This window comes from Coregonus clupeaformis, chromosome 11, assembly GCF_020615455.1.
Source record: "Coregonus clupeaformis isolate EN_2021a chromosome 11, ASM2061545v1, whole genome shotgun sequence".
Taxonomy (NCBI): domain Eukaryota; kingdom Metazoa; phylum Chordata; class Actinopteri; order Salmoniformes; family Salmonidae; genus Coregonus; species Coregonus clupeaformis.
In genome coordinates this window covers 49,172,631-49,186,003 of record NC_059202.1, presented here as the reverse complement: position 1 = coordinate 49,186,003, position 13,373 = coordinate 49,172,631, and the positions used below count along the sequence as shown (strand labels likewise).

General features: G+C 42.6%; 1 protein-coding gene across 1 annotated transcript in view; it reads right to left on the bottom strand.

Annotated features, from left to right (window-relative positions):
- LOC121577048 (prickle-like protein 1) overlaps positions 1–12,783 on the bottom strand; it is a 45,118-nt gene extending 32,335 nt beyond the window's left edge. The window contains exon 1 of the mRNA XM_041890758.2: positions 12,473–12,783. The gene's annotated coding sequence lies outside the window, so the exon portion shown is untranslated. The remainder of the gene's footprint in view (positions 1–12,472) is intronic.
- Positions 12,784–13,373: the final 590 nt, after the last annotated feature.

The following is a 13,373-nucleotide window of genomic DNA, read 5'->3' as shown; positions in this document are numbered from 1 at the left end:
AGCGAAGCGCTAGAGTTTCCTGCGCCAGTGAGCTCGGGACAGACACAGCTGTAGGCTATTTGAGCAAGGGAAAATAATCAGTGCTTGACTTGGGCAAGAGCTCACTGGAACTGAGTACCAGCACCTAAAATGTTCTATTGCATGAGCTCCTGTTCCTCTTATAAAATATTAGCTCAAAACTATTGTGTAGCTCCTGCACCTAAATATAAACAGTACCAGCACCCAAAATGAGTACTGCAACCTATTTCAGTCCAAGTCAAGCATTAATAAGAAGTCAATCAGGTAGGCCTATTTTATGACGTTTCCACTGGATCAAAGCATGACTTTTTTTCTCGCTTTCACAATGATTTGTTATCGAAAGGAAGAGAGCTGGAAATATTTTTCAAATACATTGAGGAACTATTGTCATTCTCAAAGGATGTAAAACCGACTTTCTTTGCTTGCTGTTTGAGGTGAAGAAAACATTACTTTGAGAAGCTCCACAGCTCATTAGTGGTGCGTTAAACCAATCATAAATACTATCAGCTTCACAAATGGGCACATTTATATGCCTACATTTGCACGCAGGCCAGGTAGACTATAGGCCTATATACTTCTATGCGTTATCAGGTGCGAGTCCTTACTAAACATTGACAGGAGCGCTCTAAACAAAAGATAATGAATGAATTGGTAAAACTCGTAAATGGAACGAAATAAACCAAAACGTGTTTCTCACAACTGTGGCATAGGTTGTGCGCTCTGCAAACAATGTGTTCCTCTCTGACAATGAAAACGGTAAGACTGGAATAATAATACATTGAATTCATTAACAGAAATTACCATAACCAAACAAACATTGTAGATTAGGAATTATAGGAATTAACGGTAAATGTACTACTGGTGATATATGTAAATGGAGAAGTGATATACACTAACAATCAAGCGCAAACAATTCACACAATTAAGTTATGAAAAATGTACACTACCAGTCAAAAGTTTGGTCACACCTACTCATTCCAGGGTTTTTCTTAATTTTTACTATTTTCTACATTGTAGAATAATAGTGAAGACATCTATACTATGAAATAACACATATGGAATCATGTAGTAACCAAAAAGGTATTAAACAAATCAAACTATATTTTATATTTGATATTCTTCAAAGTAGCCACCCTTTGCGTTGATGACAGTTTTGCACACTCTTGGCATTCTCTCAACCAGCTTCATGAGGTAGTCACCTGGAATGCATTTCAATTAACAATGGAATTTGAATGACAGTCATCCAATATGCTGTAATAGAAATAAGACCATGCTCATTAAAAAATAATGGTCCTCCCTCATCTTAAAACGGCACCGAGTGCCACTGATATCCACGGATGAGCCAGTCACACTTCATATGCAATGTAGGCTATGGGATGGTAGCAAGCACAGATGCAATGCACACAACACTAAATACTTCCTCCAAGCTAGCTAACCACTGTATATTGACAATGGATGATCTAGTTTCTATGAAACAGCTGCATGTGTTAGCTGCCGAGTTAGTACAGTCCTTAGCTAGCTAGCTATGTTGTGCTAGCTAGCGAATATGCTAACGGTAGCTAGCTAAACATTTGACTATGGGCTGGCACTGGAAGTATGGGATTATGGAGAGTGAATTAAATTGTTTCTTCGTCATCTTGCTAGGTAGTTATCTAGCTGTGGCCATCTGCCTAATATCAACAAGGGCTTTCTACAAAATAGCAACATTAGCGCAGATACACTACATTACATTTTACATTTTAGTCATTTAGCAGACGCTCTTATCCAGAACGACTTACAGTTAGTGAGTGCATACAATTATTATTATTATTTTTTATACTGGCCCCCCGTGGGAATCGAACCCACAACCCTGGCGTTGCAAACGCCATGCTCTACCAACTGAGCTACATCCCTGCCGGCCATTCCCTCCCCTACCCTGGGCCAATTGTGCGCCGCCCCATGGGTCTCCCGGTCGCGGCCGGCTATGACAGAGCCTGGATTCGAACCAGGATCTCTAGTGGCACAGCTAGCACTGCGATGCAGTGCCTTAGACCACTGCGCCACTCAAGAGACATGACCAAAAGTATGTGGACACTTGCTTGTCGAACATCTCATTTCAAAATCATGGACATTAATATGGAGTTGGTCCCCCCCCCTTTGCTGCCATAACAGTCTCCACTCTTCTGGGAAGGCTTTCCACTATATGATGTTGGAACATTGCTGCGGGGACTTGCTTCCATTCAGCCACAAGAGCATTAGTGAGGTTGGACACTGATGTTGGGTGATTAGGCCTGACTCGCAGTCAGTGTTCCAATTCATCCAAAAGCTGTTCGATGGGGTTGAGGTCAGGGCTCTGTGCAGGCCAGTCAAGTTCTTCCACACCGATCTCGACAAACCATTTCTGTATGGACCTCGCTTTGTGCACGGGGGCATTGTCATGCTAAAACAGAAAAGGGCCTTCCCCAAACTGTTGCCACAAAGTTGGAAGCACAGAATAGTCTAGAATGTCATTGTATGCTGTAGCGTTAACATTTCCCTTCACTGGAACTAAGGGCCCGAACCATGAAAAACAGCCCCAGACCATTATTCCTCCACTATGCATTCGGGGCAGGTAGCGTTCGCCTGGCATCCGCCAAATCCAGATTTGTCAGTCGGACTGCCAGTTGTGGCGGCAAGCTTTACACCACTCCAGCCAATGCTTGGCATTGCGCATGGGGATCTTAGGCTTGTGTGCGGCTGCTCGGCCATGGAAACCCATTTCTTGAAGCTCCCGACGAACAGTTCTTGTGCTGACGTTGCTTCTAGAGGCAGTTTGGAACTCGGTAGTGAGTGTTGCAACTGAAGACAGATGATTTTTAGCACTCGGCGACCCTGTTCTTTGAACTTGTGTGGCTTACCACTTCGCGGCTGAGCCTTTGTTGCTCAGTTGACAGTTGACCGGGGCAGCTCTAGCAGGGCAGAAATTTGACGAACTGACTTGTTGGAAAGGTGGCATCCTATGACGGTGCCACGTTGAACGTTACTGAGCTCTTCAGTAAGGCCATAATTTGAAGGGCTGTCCACATACTTTTGTATTAATAGTGTAGCTTGGAATCTAGACCATAAGCAATGCACACGGATATGCATTGCCAAACAACGCTACTGCCACCTTCTGGTTTGGAGTATTTTAACAAGGATGAGTGGCTGACGACTTCCAAGGTCTTTGCTGTGTGAACACAAAAGAGATTGACCGCCGACACTCTGTTCAGAGGTACTAAGTACTGTCGGCAGGCAAACGTTTGACAATCCTACCGTTATGTCTGAGCTTTAAGAGAGATCCATTCAGAGAGCCATTCTGAAGTCTGCTGAAAGACCTCAGAACCCTGTATTATGCTGACTCAACGTGTGTAGCTAGCTAGCTAGTTAGTGCACACAATATTTTGGTTCTGGGTTTGGAGATAACAGAGGAACAGACATAGCCTACGGAGGCCAAGCTATAACCATTATAGTGCCCTTGGCCTGGGAGGTTAAGCTGACTGCACAGCTTTAACAGTGTGTAGGCTAGGCTATGTGAGGAATGGAAAACAGGACACCAGGCCCTGTCTTATCACCTCACAGATTACACATGCCATTCCCCTGCCACAGGGCTTATTCTTAGAACCCAGGCCACTATGTCCGCATCCCAAATGGCACCCTATTCCCCTATAGAGTGAACTATGTAGGGAATAGGGTGCCATTTGGGACACAGGCTAGGTATGTTCTCTTCTGTCAGCGTCTCTGTGTTATTGTTAGAACTGTTACTACTGAGGTCACTAATGACATGTAAACGTTTCAATCAACTTTAAGGAATGACATGTTCTACCATGTGTGAATGTGCTTTGTGGACACATGTTGTGCATTGTGGACACATGCTGAATAATTTCGCAACATTTTGATAGCAATTAGATTAAAAACAATTTGTTATTTATTTGTCTGTTGTTCGCATTGTTGAGTCACCTGTTGAGCTGACTGTACTGTGGTTGTGCAAGTGTGTTTGTGCGAACGCACACATGCGCATACACACACACACACACACACACACACACCACGCATTACATCTACATCTGGTGCTAGTGCTGCTGCCTCCACCCTAACAGTCAGAACAGGAAGACAGTGTGAGCACACCAAACAAAGCCTCAGCTCTTTGAAGTCCTCTCTCTCTTCTACACTCTAGGAGCTGCCATGGAGGTCGTAGCAGGGCAAACAAACGTCTCTTTGTCATCTGGCTGGGGCTATTGTGGCCCTGGGGTTTGCTCTGCTAGGTATGTCCTCCTCAGTTAGCCTAGCGTCAATATTGACCCACCTCTAGGTTAGCCTCCAGCCCACCTTCAAATGTGGCATAGTCACTTCCACCAGATGACAAAAGATAAGTCTATTCACAACATGGGGGTAAACACTAGCTACCACACAAAGGAAGAGATGTAGGATAGAATATAATGGAATGAAATGGAAAATAATATATATGGGGATAAACACCAGCTCTAGCACCAAAAAGAAGATACATGTGGAGCATGAAGCACATCTGCAATGAGATTATTCATTTCTGACATAAATGATCAACTGGAAGGCAATATGTTTGCTCCACACCAGGTGTTAGGGAGCCCTGAATGGGCTGCTATGGATAATTCACAGAGAGAGAGAGAGATCCTACATAGGCCTTCCCTTGTTCCATCTCACTGCCTGTCAACTATTGAGGGGGAAGGCAGGAAGGGGATGGACTATACCATCTCTCTCCTGGATCAGCTGACACCCTCAATGGTGTCATAATCTATGATTCAGGAGGAAATGACCCGTAACAGAAAGAAAGTGGGAGAGCAAACTCATAATGTAATCTGTGAAGGGAGAGAGAACTCACTTGCTTATGTCAGGAGGAGGATATGAAACCATGCCCTCATGCAAGACATTGAGGAAGGAAGTAAGGGACCGTTTCTGTCTTTGTAGAACTCCTCTTCTCCTCTCGTGCAGGGCCTGTGAGAAGCTCTCCTCAGTCACTACTGTTCTATGTTTGTTTATACACTCAAGACGAATCAGTGAAGCACACTACTGGACTGTAATGAAATTCAGAGGTTCACATGGAGAATGGTGAATGAGGTGAAGTGGCTATACAGGCATGTGTTGGCCTTCTGGCACTGGAGGACACACACACACACACACACACACACACACACACACAGAGGCTATCAGCAGGCATGTGCTTGAAGATCACATTAGAGAATTATCTCTGGGCCAGGAGATTGATGATCTCACATGAGTAGTAGTGTAAGAGATTGGAGGAATGCATGAGAAGTGGCCGCTTTAAAATCTTGAAGGAGAATTTATCTGAGTCTGCTCATTTTAGTGCTTTAATCTTATGATTCTTTTTCAGAACCATTTAGAATGACTGAATATCATTAAATTCCATTCTATGCCTTATCATTTTTGGCATCATTATACATTTAGGCTAAATAATGACAATGTGACCAGACCACCATGTATGTTACCAGCCATTGAAGACACTTCATCAACACTTACTTTAGGCCTATAGGCAAAATGAAAGTCTCATATAAGTTCTAATAACACCCAAATCTCATATTGTCTACTGCAACCTAGTAAATCCCAGAAAATACCTTCACTGCATCATGTATAAACCCCCACACCCAATAGAGTCCATTTTTAAATACCTAACCTTTTCCATGTCATCAATTCTCCCTGACGTGACCTCTCCTGAGAACGACAACAGACCGGGGGCTGGACTACAGGCCGGCGGGTCTGGAATGAGAAACACAGGAAGGACCAGGGGAGGGGAAGAGTGTTTTGCATACTTCCAGCCAGGGGTCTGGCGGGGGCAGAAGCCTCTAGATTACTTTGCTGTTGGGGTCCAGGGAAATAAGCTGTGTTCTTTAATGACTATCTCTCAGGGTGATGTTTTCTTTTCTCCTCTCCTATCCTTGTGATGCTACTGTGATTACTAGTAGGAACCCAATAACCTCGGAAGCCCAGGCTTCTCACGTACCGAGACAAGATTTGGAAGGATGGCCACGTAAGACACGGAACCCCATAGATGAGGAGAAGGGAAACACAGGCCCTCCTATGGGGATAGTACACTCTTAGAAAAAAGGGTTCCAAAAGGGTTCTTCGGCTGTCCCCATAGGATAACCCTTTTGGGTTCCAGGTAGAACCCTGTGTAGAAAAAGCTCTACATTCTGCGCAAATGCTCCATTGCAATGAACGCATGATTTACGCTATCATCAACTTAAGTGTGCGCATCTCAGGTTAAGATTCCACCCTCAGAGCTGGGCATCTTGAGTAGGTATGGGGGAAATAATTAAATACGTGTGTGTGTGTGCTGGAGTATGACTTTCATCATCGTGGTTGTCTGATGTTTTTACCCACAATTACGCTGTGTGTGTGTGGTTATAGCAGCAACAGATGATCTGGTAGGGCATTAAACTTTTGTGTTTGTTGTGTGTGTGTGTGTGTGTGTGTGTGTGTGTGTGTGTGTGTGTGTGTGTGTGTGTGTGTGTGTGTGTGGTTACAGCACCACTGGTCTGGTAGGGCATAAAACTCCAATGTGTGTGCCATGTCTGTTTTTCCCCCCATATCATCCTGCAACTCCTAATAAACAGAGTTGCGCCTGGAAGTGCTAAATCACTAACTACCTTTAATCAATTAAATGTAGGGCACAGCTTAGGCAGGCACTTCTCACATGGAGGCCTTAATGTTGGGAGATTCAAGAAACGCAAAGAAAACATACATTTATGATAAAACTAAGGACCTCGGCGCTAGCGTAACTACTGTTCGAGTTGAAAGTTAAAGTAGAACATCTTCAACGCAAAGCAAACATAAGGCAAACCTGAGATTAAACTCCTACACAAGATCGTGATAATAGTGTATCTTACTTGCCTCTCTCTGAACGAGCACATAAAAATGATAACTCAAGCAGCAAAGCACAGCCGTTTACAAAGAGTGAGTCTTTGAGTGACCGTGTGTGTAGGGACCACCAGCGTTTAAACAAGCCACAATTCATTCAGCTCCCCGCCATCCTACCACAAACTGTTTATGGCCGAGGCCACCGACGGGCTCTGCAGTCACTCTGCTGTATTGACTGCCATGGTTTGACTGCCACCTCTCCCTAGTCTGGCCATGAAAGACTGGGTTATTCCACACAGCTCACAGCCTCTCGCTCTCGCTCTCTCTCTCTCTCTCTTAGGGACGTAGCTCTGCATTTTTCTTCACATTTGACAAGGTTTTGCACCGTTTTTTTAAATTAATAATATTGTTAAGACTAAAGAAAATAAATTACGGGTCAACATCTAAATATTGCTGCTCTGAGTCTAGTGCCTCCTTTCTCTTCCCTGTTGACGGTCCCCCTTTCCAAAATAAGGAAAACGATGTGCCACTCACCTCTCTCACTCATTCACAACTGGATATCAATGCGTTAGCTCTCACCTACCAATAGTTTGATTTTTCACCGAGGCACGAACGCTCATATTACCGCCATCATCATCATCATCATCATCCTGATCATTACAAATAAAAAAACAAAAGAAGAGAAGCATTGAGGGGGCATGTGGGGGGTATGCCATACCCCTTGTTAAAAAAAAGAGCAAAAAGCATACCCCTTGTTAGCTTAAGATTTTGAAAGAGAAAAATGGAGTAGAATACAGTATAGCATAGTACAGTAGAGTATACTTCAGTACAGTACAGTAGAGTTCAGTAGAGTACAGTAAAGTACAGTACAATACAGCAAATTATACTGTACTCTAGTGTGCTCTACTGTACTGTACTAAACTCTACTGTACAGTACAATTGTACTGCTCTGCTCTGCTCTCCTCACCTCGTCTTTACTGTACTGTGCCCTACTGTAATGTACTGTACTGTGCTGTCCAAACTTGTAAAACAGACGTCTCTGATTAGTTTCAGATTTGGACTGACCAAATTTCTACTACTTTTCAATGTCCATGGACGTCCGGTGTCGGTCGGTGCTCAGTGGGAGAGAGGGCTGGTTACAGTAAATGGAAAGAAGGGGGGCTCATGGGTAGGTGTCAGTAAGAGCCAGGAGAGGTGACATTAACTGGAGAGAAAGAGAAGAGACAGGGAGAGAGAGAGGGAGGGGTTGCCCAGACTGTTTTCACACTCTTGCTTTGACCACCATGCAACAGAAAGAGAAAGAAAACAGTTATGAGCTGAACATCACAGTATACCAGTGGAAGGGAGGACAGTAGCAGGTGACCCAACTGTGGTTTGTGACTACTAAGAACTCCCATTGTAGCCAATTCAGTTGCAGTCATTCTGTTACAGATTTCTGGGTAATTCTGTTACCGATTTGGTAACAGAATTATGCATTTTAATCATTTAATAAATCCTAAACCAAATTGTTATCAGTAAAAACACTAACTACGGTAATTGGTAGGTCTACCTTTACTTGTTACTTCTGTGAACTTGCATTATCCTCTCTCCTCATGAGGGAGAGAAATGTGAAAATATCTTAAAGATATGTGGGTTTTTGGTAACAGAATGACAAGCCACTAGGCAATAATTCTTAAACTTACAGAAGGCAAATAATTTCTCCCAAACTAAATGTAAATGTTGATATTCGTTGGCAAGAGTCTTTACTTTAAGATGAATGTGTTTTGGTGTATTTCTACCTTTTAAGACGTTTTCTGCTAGATGTTTTCGAAGACCAATTTTGACCAGAAATCAAAGCCATTGCTTAGTCCACATTTTTTGGATGGAAAATGGTTGAACAATTTATATATAGATTAATATCTCCAAAATATCGACTCTTAGCTTTCATTTGACACCAAATGTGATGTGCTCCTATGAACTTCACATGTTAGTGCTCATGGGGCTTTTTACATGGAAATACCCTACTGCTTTTAGCCCATGCGAGCTGGGCTGGCCCACACACACACACACACAGACACACACAGACACACACAGACACACACTCTGTCTGGGGATAAAAGCCTGCCAGCCCAGTGCCAGTGTTTGCCTTGAGAGCGATTTACACGGACGTGATGGTGATTCATTCAGTCCTGCACAAACACAGCTCTGTGTACATTTCACTGCTTGGGGTATTAAATCAACAGAAGAAACGTATACACATACAGGCACCGGGGCTTACATTTCTGCTCATTCACACTCGGCTAGACGTCTGCCGCACACATACACACAAACGTGCACAAACACACACTTTTCTGTGTGTCTGCCACATGTGTGCGCACACACGTCGACGTGTCTGACTTTATGTCTAAGATTGGACTCATGTCTGTGATCAGTCCTCGGCTCTCCACACCTCTAGCTGATGACACACTAATGCACTGGCACACCACAGCACTAATGTTATGGAACCAGTCACTTTCACTGGATGAAAGGTCTACTTGAGTTGAGCAGCCTGGTCCCAGATCTGTTTGTGCTGTATAGCCAACGCCTACAGGCATTGGCAACGACATTAGGAATTGGTTATACTGTGCCAACATATATGGGACCAGGATAATAGTAAAGATCATAGGAGTTGGCTATATAGGCCAATAACATACAAACAGATCTGGGACCAGCCTAATTTACTGTAATTTGGGGTATTCGTATGAGAATAAGCAGGCAGGGTTATCAACTACACAATCCTGATCCTGTAAGGATTTAACAATACACTGCTGCATATAACAATATAATGAAGAACCATCTTTTCTACAAACTTAAGATTTATTGAGCTGGCACTCAGAGTTGGCCATGGTGCATCTACAATGTTTCCAAGACTATGTCCAAGAGAATTTATAACAAACCCAAGCTTTTATTTTCCTTCTAGGATTAAATTCTGATTCATATTAGATGGAAAAATGAAAAAAATCAATATTTTCATGGCATCTTTGATTCAGATAAATCTTCCAAAATGAGACATCCAAACATTAATAGACGTTTGGGGCTGGTCCAGAAACCTTTTCCTGGGCCTTTTCTCTGTTAATCTTTTCTCCATAAATAACGGGATATTCATAAGAGAGGATTTTCACCCTCTGCAAACCATTGTAAGCAAGCCTGATTTCTCCAGACTTAATTTCTCCTCCTAGATTATCGAAACAGCTAAATGAACACAGCTGTTCAGTGTAGGCCTATAGAGATGTGCTTGTGAGCAAATGTATATAATACTTTATATAAAAGCAACTTTGAATATTATATCATAGGAAATCACAACAACATTCGTTGGTGTATGGTGTATATGCTTAGATGCATATTCATTATTTATGCTGATAGAGCATACTGAGCACAAACGTCATCCCTTTTGGATTATCATCAATTATCAATGATTCACTGCATCAAATAACTTTCTTTGTACCATTTACTATATCAAGAGAACATTAAATTCTCTGGCAACAGCTCAATTGCACGCTCCGTCAAAAGTTCTGTGGCATTGTGTTGTGTGACAAAACTGCACATTTTAAAGTGGCCTTTTATTGTCCCCAGCACAAGGTGCACATGTGTAATGATCATGTTGTTTAATCAGCTTCTTGATACGCCACACCTGTCAGGTGGATGGATTATCTTGGCAAAGGAGAAACGCTCACTAACAGGGATGTAAACAAATTTGTGCACAACATTTGAGAAAAATAAGCTTTTTGTGCATATGGAACATTTCTGGGACCAACATTTACATGTTGCGTTTATATTTTTGTTCAGTGTAGTTATGTCATAGTTAAATGCCATTGATGAGCTGACCAAAAAGCTACCAACCAAAGCAGTAAGTGGCTCTTCTGGCCACTAGGTGACACCCCTCCCTTGATTTCTGCTCGGAGCCCTCCCTGCCCTTTTTTACCCAAGAAACACACACACACACACACACACACACCAACACACAGCATGCCATAGTGTTTCAAACACACATGTTTCTGCTCTTGGATTCACTAATAACTTTCACATGGACAGAGATCACACTAACTCAACCCCACATGGATTGTATCCCGTCACTGACTGACCAAGTGTCCAATAAGACAGAATGACAGAACACCTTCAGTTAAAACTGCTCATGCATAACACCGTGACACTGTGAGACACCACTCTGAAGTGTGAGAACTGGCCTGTCTTTTCTCACCTCTGAGCTGACAGGGTTTAAACATGGTTGTGCTGGGATTAGAAGATGGATTGAGAGAGAGAGAGAGAGAGACTGTACATAGCCATAATATAACATTTGAAATGTCTCTATTCTTTTGAAACGTATGCTAGTGTAATGTTTAGTGTTAATTTCTGATTGTTTATTTTACTTTTGTTTATGATCTATTTCACTTTTTTTGGCAATGCAAGCATATGTTTCCCATGCCAATAAAGCCATTTGCATTTAATTGAGAGAAAGAGAGCTATCAGTGTTTTTCGTTCCCCCATGCAGCCTCCCAGCTGTGGCCACTGTGACAGATTTCAAGCTAGTCTGCCTGGGTCCGTCTGACAGAGACTGAGCCCAGGGAATGCCACAGAGCCACACTAGGCTACAAGCCTCCAGACAGGTTTAGTGGCTTATGTTGATGTTGACTGTCCCCTGTTGGGAGCAAATATTATTTGAGGAAAGCTTTGGTAAATTAAATATAACACCAACTTCCATGTGTTGGTGACTTTGGTTATCTTACAATATTGTGATGAGTGTGTGTGTCAGCATTCCCTCATTGAGAGAGTCTAGTTAACAGTATATCCATCCACCAAGAATGTCAAACACGAGACGACAGAAAATGAAAATTGACACTGTGAACAGAGAGTAAACACATTCTCCTTTAACTAGTTGAGCAGAGCGCACCGCGGTTCACAGAGCGCACGGCGGCCACAGTCACAGTGCCTGGCCGACCAGTTGTCACGAAAGTGACAGGCAACAGCTGAGTCCATACATCTGGAACCCAGGGGGCCTCCACATCTCGAAGTTCGACACATACACCCACTATATTTTAGACCACATTGCAACAAGTACAGAAGTTAGGGTTTGTTCCTAAGACCACCACTAAGAAGGAAAGTATTTGTGATCTTATTCGACGGTTAGGCTAGGCTATGTTAATTGCCCATTAGGCTAGGCTATTTCATTTCGGGAAAGCATTCATAATGATTAACAGACCATGGGGATTCTGAAAACATTATGAATAACATGTCTGATATGTAACGTAGGATATAGAAAGCCCTCTCTCAGACCATTGCTAAAAAATGCCTACACGCTTTCATAGTCAACAGCAGTGCATTTAAATATGAGAGAGCATCTGATAGAAAATGCATTTCTTCTCTAGATTAAAAATAGCACAATGGTTCTTGTGAATAGTAGCCTAATAAAGTGAGGCTACTAATGATAAATAATGAAATACAAATAAACACATTTCACGGGGGAGCTCAATTCAGGCTCCTAAAAGTTAAACGAAATTTCAATATAAAAATGTTGACATTATGCCATCTATTTGCTATCATTTGATATTTGAAATACACTGATACACGGACGCAACATAAATGGTACCCTTACCCCCAAAGATTTCAGTCGTGGTAAACAAGGTCTCCAGAACCAATATTCCTTGACTTGTAGAAACAATTCACGTTACGTCGAATTGGTTTAGGATGAAATGTCCAGAAAGCGCACCGCTGTCCGTAGACTTGTCCGGAACTGAGCGGTTAGATTCGTCCAAATGTCGGCGACTGCATGTTGTAGGCAAAACGTGTGAAGTGACTACTTTGTAAAGTTCATCAACGAATGTCACCGCATCTCCGAATAAATTCACTAGCGCCCCGTTCGTAATGATCTCAACTCACGAGCCACACCGATATGACATTAGCATTGCTCACTGCCAATTGGCTTAAACTAGCAACCCCCACCAATCCTCGAGAGATAGAGAGAGAGAGAGAGAATTCTTGGTAGTCTGGAAAACATTGAAGATATAATCGCGATTTTCACTCCTGTTTCCATTTACTGGGACTCCACCAGAGTGTTTGTTATTGTATATCATAGATGGTTAGTCATTCGAAATGTAGGCTATTTATTTAATGAATTCATTTATTTTATGAATTGGCCTTCAATTAGTTTAAAATAATATCTCGCTCTGTCTCCCTCTCCCTCTCCCTCTCTCTCATATGAAACCTGCAGGACAGTTCTTTCTTGGTAAGTAAACTCACTCCCACTCCCTTTCCAGTATTCTCCACCCCATTGACTAGCATCTGCAAAAACACTGCATAAGTGCAATATGTTATAATTGATTGTTATCACTTAGCATGCACCAAAACAACTGGAGCTAGTCTGACAAGACTCCAAAATAACCCCCAAAAAGTCAAACGTGAGGTCAGTATTGAGGTCTTTGGGACCACATAGCTTTTCTCAAATGGGACATCAAAGCTAAAAGCTAGATGTGTATTATAAAGGTGACAAATGGATG